Source organism: Cryptomeria japonica, chromosome 3 (assembly GCF_030272615.1).
Source record: "Cryptomeria japonica chromosome 3, Sugi_1.0, whole genome shotgun sequence".
Classification (NCBI taxonomy): domain Eukaryota; kingdom Viridiplantae; phylum Streptophyta; class Pinopsida; order Cupressales; family Cupressaceae; genus Cryptomeria; species Cryptomeria japonica.
In genome coordinates this window covers 847,192,080-847,201,634 of record NC_081407.1, presented here as the reverse complement: position 1 = coordinate 847,201,634, position 9,555 = coordinate 847,192,080, and positions in this window count along the sequence as shown.

Here is a 9,555-nt window from a genome sequence, read left to right as displayed (position 1 = left end):
GCACATGTGAATGCAGTCTTATGTTGGTCTTCAGGAGCAATGCGAATTTGGTTATAGCCGAAGAAACCATCCATCAATGAGAGCATCTCATATCCAGCAGTCATGTCAACTATGATGTCGATATCTGGCAATGGAAAATCATCTTTAGGGCATGCTTTATTGAGATCCCTAAAATCTATACAAATTTTGATGCCCCCTGTTACCTTGCTAACTGGTACTAAATTTGAAATCTAGTTTGCATAATCGATGGGTCTGATAAAACCCACATCCAGTAATTTTTTCAGTTCTACCTTGACCAAAAGAGCCACCTGGGGATGCATCTTTCTAAGTTTCTGTTTGACAGGCTTGGCATCTGCTTTTAATGGCAAATGATGAAGGACTAATTCTGGATCGAGGCCAGGCATATCTGCATAGGACCATGCAAAGCTGATCTTCTTCTCAAGAAAGAAATTGACAAAATCTATCTTTTCCTGTTGTGATAGAGAAGCAGCAAAATGAATGACCTTAGGGTTGTCAGGTGTACCCAAATTGATTTCTTCGGTCATTTCCACAAGCAATGTTGATTTATCCTGACTTGATAGGGGTATGTCCACTCTTCCACGTTTGGGCACCTCAGAGAGGTTTTCACCCGTAGGTACGTCTTTTATTTTTACTTTTGTATGATCAGAGAGTACCTTACTATTTTCACTCAAAGATCTATTCTTTTGATTTTTTACTTTTTCTTTTCTTTTTTCATTTTGATGACTGGAAGATGGAGTTGACTCCCCAAAATATGCTGTGGAATCTATGTCAATAGCAAATCCTGCCTTATGATCACCTTGTGGTATGCCTTCCCGTAGTCCAAGGAATTCTGCAATTGCTTCGTCATTTTGAAAACAGTCGAATGTGAGTGGTTCTTGTTGGTCATATTGGATAAGCTGGGGATAGACGAGGGGCATGTCATCATTGGTTTTTAGGAGAGAGAGGGCTGATATGGTAAAGATGTAAACATCTGTGGTATCACTGTCTGAACTACTTGTATCTGATTCGGAGCTTGGATCCCAGAATGACTCTATCCAAGCATGAGGACATGTTTTAGGAAGAGGAGTGATTTCATGTTTGTCTTCCATAGGCAAATTATCAGGGTCAAGGAAAATATTGTCAAGGGCATAGGAGCTAGAAGAAAAGGAACTCCACTCCCATTCATTGGAATCAGTTTCGGGTCGGGTATCCTCAGGTGTTATTTCATCATCAGAGTCACACCCTTTTCTACACGTGGTCACTTTGGTAGATGAGGATCCAATTCACAACGGTACAAAACCTAATCCTAAAGTTGGAGGTTGCATCTTGGGTATAACAGGTTCTAGCCTTCCATTGTTGTTCAGGCCTAAGCCACTGCAACCATCATATCCTTTCTTTTGCAACATAGTAAATCCTTTACCGTATCGTTCCACTGGCAACCTGACAGGTGGGGTCTTAGTTGGATCCTTATAAAGCCAATCTATGACATCATCATCTAAAGTTTCTTTGTCAAGTTCACCCCATCTTGTAAATGTAGTGGGAGGCTGATATTGAATAACGACCTTAGGTTCCTTTTGCAATAAATGCGGTTTGCCATATGATTTTGGAGATATTGGTAAATTCCTGATGAGGAACGTTTGATCCATTGAATATTCTCTGCATCCTTGGTCCTGTATCTTCAATTTTCCTTTGACAACATCTAACAATTCATTAGGATCCACATAACTATGTGATTTGGCCTCTCTATTGACGGGGACTTGCTGCTGAGGGGTGTCCTTTAGAGTAGCACAAAATTGAAATGGATTAGGATCTCCTGGAATTGTTACCTCAGTTCCATTGTAAGGATATTTTAAACATTGATGATAGGTGGATGGAACTGCTTTCATTGCATGGATCCATGGACGACCAAGAATCATATTGTAAGGGAGATCAAGGTCCAAGACCTGCAAGAAAGTGTTTTCTGTCACTGGACCGACTCTGATAGGCAATGTAATTATCCCTTTGGATGGGCGCTCAACATCATCATATGCTTTGATTGTTATTCTTCTAGAAGCATCAATGTCATTTTCTGTATAACCAAGGCCAATGACCACTCTCAAGGTACAAATATTAAGACCCGCTCCGCCATCTATCAAGACTCGTCAGATTTTGCAATTATGGACAAAGACTTCAAGGTGTAAAGGATCATTATGAGGGAGCTTATCAGGTGAGATATCTGTATATGGTGAAAATGGATAACAATAATAACAATATTGAAAGGCTAAATAGATTCAACCACAAAACCCTAGCCTAACAGCAACAAAGATCCACCATAACATATGAAGATTACCTAAGACAATGCAAATCACATGAAATCACAAAGATTATACCATCACATGTCCAATAGGGTTTTGATCTCCATTCTTCCTATCTCCATTGATCTTGCTTGATATATTTGCTCTCAGATTTTATATGCACAAGAGCTCAACAAAGAACGAAATGTGGTTGCAAGTAGGATCGTAGTGTAATCAATTGATCAAGTAGTTAGCATGAATGATTAGGCTGAGTGATTAGAGTTTGATACTGAAGGAAGCATCTCCTTATATAGAAGACACTATATGAAATGGAGGGATAAGATTGAGAGGTGTAAAAGGAGGTTGGCTATGATTAGAGGGTAGGTAAAAGAAATAATAAAATAATGAAAGGGGTAGGTAGTGTATGAATTAAGAGATGAATGACACGTGTCATGGGTAGAAAAGGTTAATGAATTAATTAAATAAATAAAGTTTTATTTAATTAATAGAAGAAGTGGGATAATTAAATAAATAAGAATATTTATTTAATTTAGGAAAAGGATAATTTAAATAAATAAATGTATTTATTTAAATGAGAAATAAGGCTAGAAGAGGATAAATAAATAAATTAAATAAATAAGGATTTATTTAATTAATAGAAGAATTAGGCTAAAGTAATTAAATAAAGATATTTATTTAATTAGACTGGACAATTTTAGGTGTCTACATTTTGCCCCTCTTTGAGACAATGCGGCTTGTCACGTTGTTTCAAAGAAGATAAGATGAATTGATACAGAGTTGCCCCAGAATGGGAATGATATGCCCCCTCGAGAGATTGGATGAAAATGTCTGAAAAGATTGCAGACAATCTCTCGATAAGAAAGAAAGGCTAGAATGGACTGACCGGATAAAGTGACAAAGTCATGGGATAACGAAGACTGACTCGGGAAATGAATGCGAGGGCTAGGGTAGGCTATAAGATAGACCACGGGGGAAAATACATCCTCATTGTCATCTACACATCCACAAGAGCATATTGCAGAGCGAAAATAGAGCAGGAGCAGTCAACAGCGATGGCTTTCACTCACAGATTCGACCGCATTCGCCGATTCCAGAGGCTAGCAGAGGCAGGAGAGCCGGTAAGTACCACCAAACCTCCTCGTACTTTGACACATTTAATTTTGTCATTAATGCATGTCGAATAGGGTAATAAATGCGCTTAGACTAGGGTCCAAAAAGTGTCAAAAAATGTCCAGGTGCGTCTGCGTTGGTGCCAGGTACGTCTGTGCTGGCTAGGCGCGTCTGTGTTTGTGCCAGGCGCGTTTATGTCATGTAAGCGCGTTTGCGTTTGAAAAGTATGAATTTGCATCTTCTAGGTCAAATCGGCAGTTTTGTGATGAACATACGCTGTCGATTGGATAAGCTGCTGAGAGGATACACTCAAGCAGGTCCTCTGGGAAGACTAGGATAGATCAAGGCACTTTGTGATGAACAGTGAGTACCAAGATAGAGTACTTTGTGATGAACAGGGAGTACTGAAATATGAGCAGCACTTTGTGATGAACAAGGAGTGCAAATGTGAGTAACACTTTGTGATGAACAGGGAGTGTCACACACGTAGTACTTTGTGATGAACAGTGAGTACCACTAGGATAAATAGCAACACTTTGTGATGAACAGTGAGTGTCACTAGGGTAGATAGTCATATGCATTTAGATAGCGAGTAGCATTTTGTGATAAACAGTGAATGCCACTATAACTGACATGATTGAGTTGTTTGACTGCAGGAGTATTTGCCGATGCTAGAGTCACAGGAGAGATTCTCGTTGACGCAGAGGTTGCGACCTAAGTTGTTGCTCGAGGACAGAGCCGCTATCGAGGAGATGGATTTGAGACATGTACTGTATGTGCCTGAGTTTTGGGCGAACATGGGACTGCTGACTACACTGGCGGAGAGATGGCACTCTGAGACATGCACGTTTCATCTGCCGATGGGTGAGATGACAGTCACCCTGGAGGATGTATACAGGATTATGAGGATACCGATCGATGGGGAGCTGATCCCATACGATCGAGATGGCGATAGAGAAGCCCTGAGACGAGTATTACAGGACCCTGGACTGGAGATGAGGGCAGGACACGTGGCATGGGATACCATGACATGGATAGGATTAGCACTACCAATAGTGTTGGCAGGAGTGATCAGTGGGTTCCTTTGTATCAGTTTTGTACCACTTTTTATGATGATGTAGACACCTGCGGGTGATTGTAGCCATATGATTTTGACATCATTGTATCATGACACTTTTGATTATATATATAAGATGATTCATCTTTGTGGCAGCTATATGCATGTGTACCTATGTGATGAGATGTTCTTATGATGTATGTTTATGCTATGGATGCAAATATGTATGTAATGCAATATTTTTGTTCTTTTATGTTTTAAAATGTTATGCATGATGCAAATGTGAATGTATGAAGCGCAGATGAATATGATAATGGAACAAATGTGATATATATATGTATGTATGAAATGCTTATATGTGGTAATGCAAGTGCAACTACATGAAATGCAAATGTTTTTGGTGTGTCATTATACTCAGTCATGTGATAGCAAGCTACGCGGACTTGAGAAGGATGATGGAAGTCAATCAAGAAAGGGGGATGGAAGACAGAAGATATGAAAGTGAAAGAGCTTCTTGTGCGTTATCATCATTGAGCTTTATTATGGCAAGTAGGTTATGACAATCGAGGCATATGTTCGACCTAGAAAGTCATTGTACCTGTTTGCATGGAGATAAGACAGTCACAAACAAGGAATGCCCCAGTTCACACTAGACTCACAGTGTCCTCATATCCTTGGACAAGTCATAGCATTACTAAGAGACAATCCACAGACAACAAAAGAAAATAGGTGACGATACCCCATCCTCGCCTTTCTAGTCAAAGACATCCTGGAGATAGAATCTCTAGTCAAAGACATCCCGGAAAAGCTAAAAGACATGTCACCAAAAAAGATGAAATCAAAAGAAAACCAAGACTCGACACCAACATCCACTGTAGTCCTCAAGTTTAGTGTCTCTTGTCACTTGTAGAAGTCTTATTTGATTGTGGTCACAATGTTTACTTTCACAGAAAAGATAGATAGCACTGAACCATATGTTGTCTGAGTCTGTTGAAATATTTGATTTGTTGAAGCCCATTGTTGCTGCTGTGTCTCATTTGAAACTGACTGAATCCATGAAACTGATACTTTATTGTGGAGAAGATGAAACTTTATTGCGGATCTGTGATGCAAATGTTGCTTTATTGCGGATTGTGCGCGGATAAACTGAAGGAAGCTGGAAGAAACTGTACTCCTCGAAACACGTGATGTTCTCAGTTCCACACCCATTACTAGATGTAGGATTTGCCTTAGCCACAGATAGGATCTGATTTATTATGGATGGAAAGGGATGAAAAGGGAGGTTTATTATGAATGGCTAACCAATCTTGGGTAGATCAATAACAAGCCATGATGGGAATGGGTAAGTTTATTATGAACGAATAGGTTGTGAGTGTGTGCAAAGTGAAATGATGAAAGAGAATCCTGAAGGAGGGAGGAGCAATGTCTCTACGCATGGTGCTGGTGACCCAGTTTTCACCATGGTACTTGCCCAGGGCGCCACTGAAGTGGTTTTCACCATTGGACGAAATTATTTCTCTTTACTTTTTTTGATTTTTCAATGTTTTTTGTGTCACAAGGCGCCTGTTTGCCAGGTTTTCACCAAGTAACGATTTTTTTGTTTTATAATTTTTTTTTGTATTTTTGAATTAGGATACTCTAAAGAGCTATGTGTAAAACCTGTGAAGGTGCATGCTGTTGATAGGATCCTCCAAAGGTTCACCTTCTGTAGTTGAGAGCTGATATGCACCAAATCCGTATGCTGCTGTAATGATGTAAGGACCAAGCCAGTTTGGTTCGAACTTGCCCTTCTTCTCTCTATCTTGTTGATTTTTGGGATTTTCTCTAAGAACTAAGTCCCCTACCTCAAATGTGTGAGGCTTGACTTTGTGATTGTAACTGCAACATTCCTTGACTGAATGATGTGTAACTTGAGTGTCCGTCTTCCTTGATGAAGGAACTGTGATAGAATTACTAGTGTGTGGACTACATAGGCCCATATGCGTGTCACCTGAAGAATTTTGGGCATCCCTGATGACAAAGTCCTTCAAGGAAGCTCCATTAAAGGTCCATGATGTATCACCGGAAGGGAAAGGATGTGTGAAACAAGTGGATGAATGATGAAGGCTTATGATTGCGAAAAGAAGTGAAAGTAGGATAGCATGATGGAGACTTAGGATCAACAAGTATGATTTTTGACTTAAAATTTTAGAACTTTTGCCCCCAGTTATTTTGGTATTAGGGGAGATCAACTCTTGTTCTTTTTTTTTAATAGGAGTTTTATCCTTGACTTTGATTTTTGCAGAGTCCAATAGCTTTTGATTTTGATTTAGACAGAAGGACTTTTCTTTAGTTTTGACTTTTAGATTTTTCTTTTCAAAGCTTGATTTTTCATCCCCAATGAGTAAGGGCTTTTGTAATTCTTGTTGATCCAAGTCTGGAAGTGGAGTGAAAATGGAATGAGTGGATGAAATGGTAAGGCTATGTGAGTTCTCAAGAGGGCTGGTGATATGCTTAATAGATTCTTTGTTGGAACCACTCTTAGGACTATTGATATCAAGAGTTGCTTGCACCACTAGAGGAGATTTGTATTCAGACTTAGTAGCCACAACACTAGGTGCTTCGTACCCAATTCCTTGCAAATTATTTATAGATTGTTCTTGTTGACTGAATACCTTAGGAGATAGTGGGAGTTGATCAACATGAAAGATATACTCACCACATCCCATGTCTTTAATCTTGAATTTTTCTTTTAGCTCTGTTTGTTTTGACGTAGAAGGTTTCAATGATTCTGGATCCACATATGCTGATGAAGGAATAGCTTCTCGATTGACTGGAATTATTATTTCTGATCTAGGTCACAAATTGTTGCAATATATGAATGGATTTGGGTCAGCTTTGACGGTCACTTGAACTCCATTGTGTGGAAACTTGATGCATTGATGATATGTAGATGGTACTGCGTTCATTGCATGAATCCATGGGCGTCCTAGCAATATGTTGTATGTGAGATCCAGGTCTAGGACTTGACAAACCACATCCTTTGTAACTGGCCCAACTCTGAGAGGTAAGGTGACTGTGCCTTTGGATGAACGCTCTTCATCATCATATGCTTTGATAGTAATTTTGTTTGTAGAATTCACAGCTTTATTAGAATATCCCAATTGTGTGATAGTGCTTAATGTGCAAATGTTTAGACCTGTTCCTCCATCTATCAGGACTCATTTTATTCAATGTTTGTGTATGAAGGCTTCAATGTGTAATGGCGCATTATGCGGCTGACTTACAGAGGCATCATCAGCTTCTGTGAAAGTAAGTGAATGTGGAATGGAAAGGTATCCCACCATGGCTTGAAACTGGTCCACGTTTAGATCAGTAGGAACAACAGTATCTCTCAAGATTTTGTCAAGAATGGCTTTATGTGCGGGAGATATGCGTAATAGTTCAAGAATGGAGATGAGCGCGGGTGTCTTCCCTAGCTGTTCTACAAGGTCATACTTAGGTTTGGTTGATGAGGAGGCTGTGTTTTTAGTTGGAGCACCTTGCAAAGTGATTTTTCCTCGACGGGTTGTAGCATGACATTCAGAGGTAGGTTCGGAAGAAGATCCAACACCTTTTAGGACAATCCTGGGTCTCTGAGTATAATTCTCAGACGCTTTGTCCTTGATGATAATGGTAGAGATGTAATTGTCCATCGAGATGTGATTGATAGTTGAATCATAGTTATAGGATGCTCTGGTATAGTTGGTTTGATCCTCTGTGGCTTTAGCTTTTCCCTTGTCATGTTTTGGGAATGGTTCCTTAAACATCTCATGTTCTTGATTAGACGAATGTCCCTCAATCTCAATGTCACCTCTATCAATGAGATCCTGTATGATGTTCTTCAGTCGATGAAAATTTCCTGTCTTATGACCCTTGCTCTTATGAAATTCACAATACTCATCATCATTCCACCAATTTGGTTTAACCTTTGGTTCATATGGAGGAAAATCTAGAACTGTGATTACCTTATTTGCCACAAGCTTCTTAAAAACTGACTCAAGTGGTTCTCCCAATGGAGTGTACTTCCTTCGTGATCTGGAAGTTGTTTGAGTATTCACTTGATTGTTTGTAGAACTTGATCCTGAAAAGATGACTTTGGATCGCACTGTGTTTGCATCGACAACACCATCATTGACCGTGTTCTTGTTTTTATTCCAAAATCTTGGCTTGTCTTTTCCTTTAAAGTCATCTTTGTTTTCCTTGAATATCTTAATGACTCCTTGTTCAATTAGGACCTTTTCTGTCGCTAAGCCTTTTTCAATAACGTCTTTGAAGGTGGACAAACAAGCTTTTCTTAGATCATAGCTAATGTCTTTGTTAACATTCTGGGTGAACATTTCTACCATTTGTTTTTGTGGAATTTCACAAGAGCATTTGCTGGCTAGATTTCTCCATCTTTGTAAAAATGATGCAAAAGATTCTCCCTCTTTTTGCTTAGTATTGCACAAAGTAGTGACTGATATGTCTGTCTCTATGTTGTAGGAGAAATGTTGAATAAATGCCTCTGCTAAGTCACCCCATGACTTAATTCCAGGTGGAAGTTGGGAGAACCATTCCATAGCTTGATCACCTAAGCTTTGTGGGAATAATCTCATCAAATATGTCTCTTCTGCTACTACCTCAATGCAAGCTGTGAAAAACTGTCTTATGTGCGCCTTAGGATCCCCTTTTCCTCTATACTTATCAAATTTAGGCGTCACAAAATGTGTAGGAAATGGAGGGATTGGAATGCTCTTGTCAAATGGATAAGGACATATGTCTCTCATTGTGTATGCTGGCTTTGGTGTATTTATGTCCTCCATTTTCTTTTGTAAGTCCTTGATTTGTTGCTCCAAAATGCTCTTAGGTGGAGATCGACTTCTTGGACCATATCCTATGTTTGAGGTACCCATTGGAGGAGGTGCATGTTGCATATATGGATGATATTGATCATACACATGTTCATATGGAGGAGGTCTATAATGATGCTGTGTATATGGACCACTTGGTATAGATTCATGTTGAGGAACACCATATCTATTTTGTCTATGTATACCATACTCTACAGGCATGTCATGTTCCATTGTGTTGCCC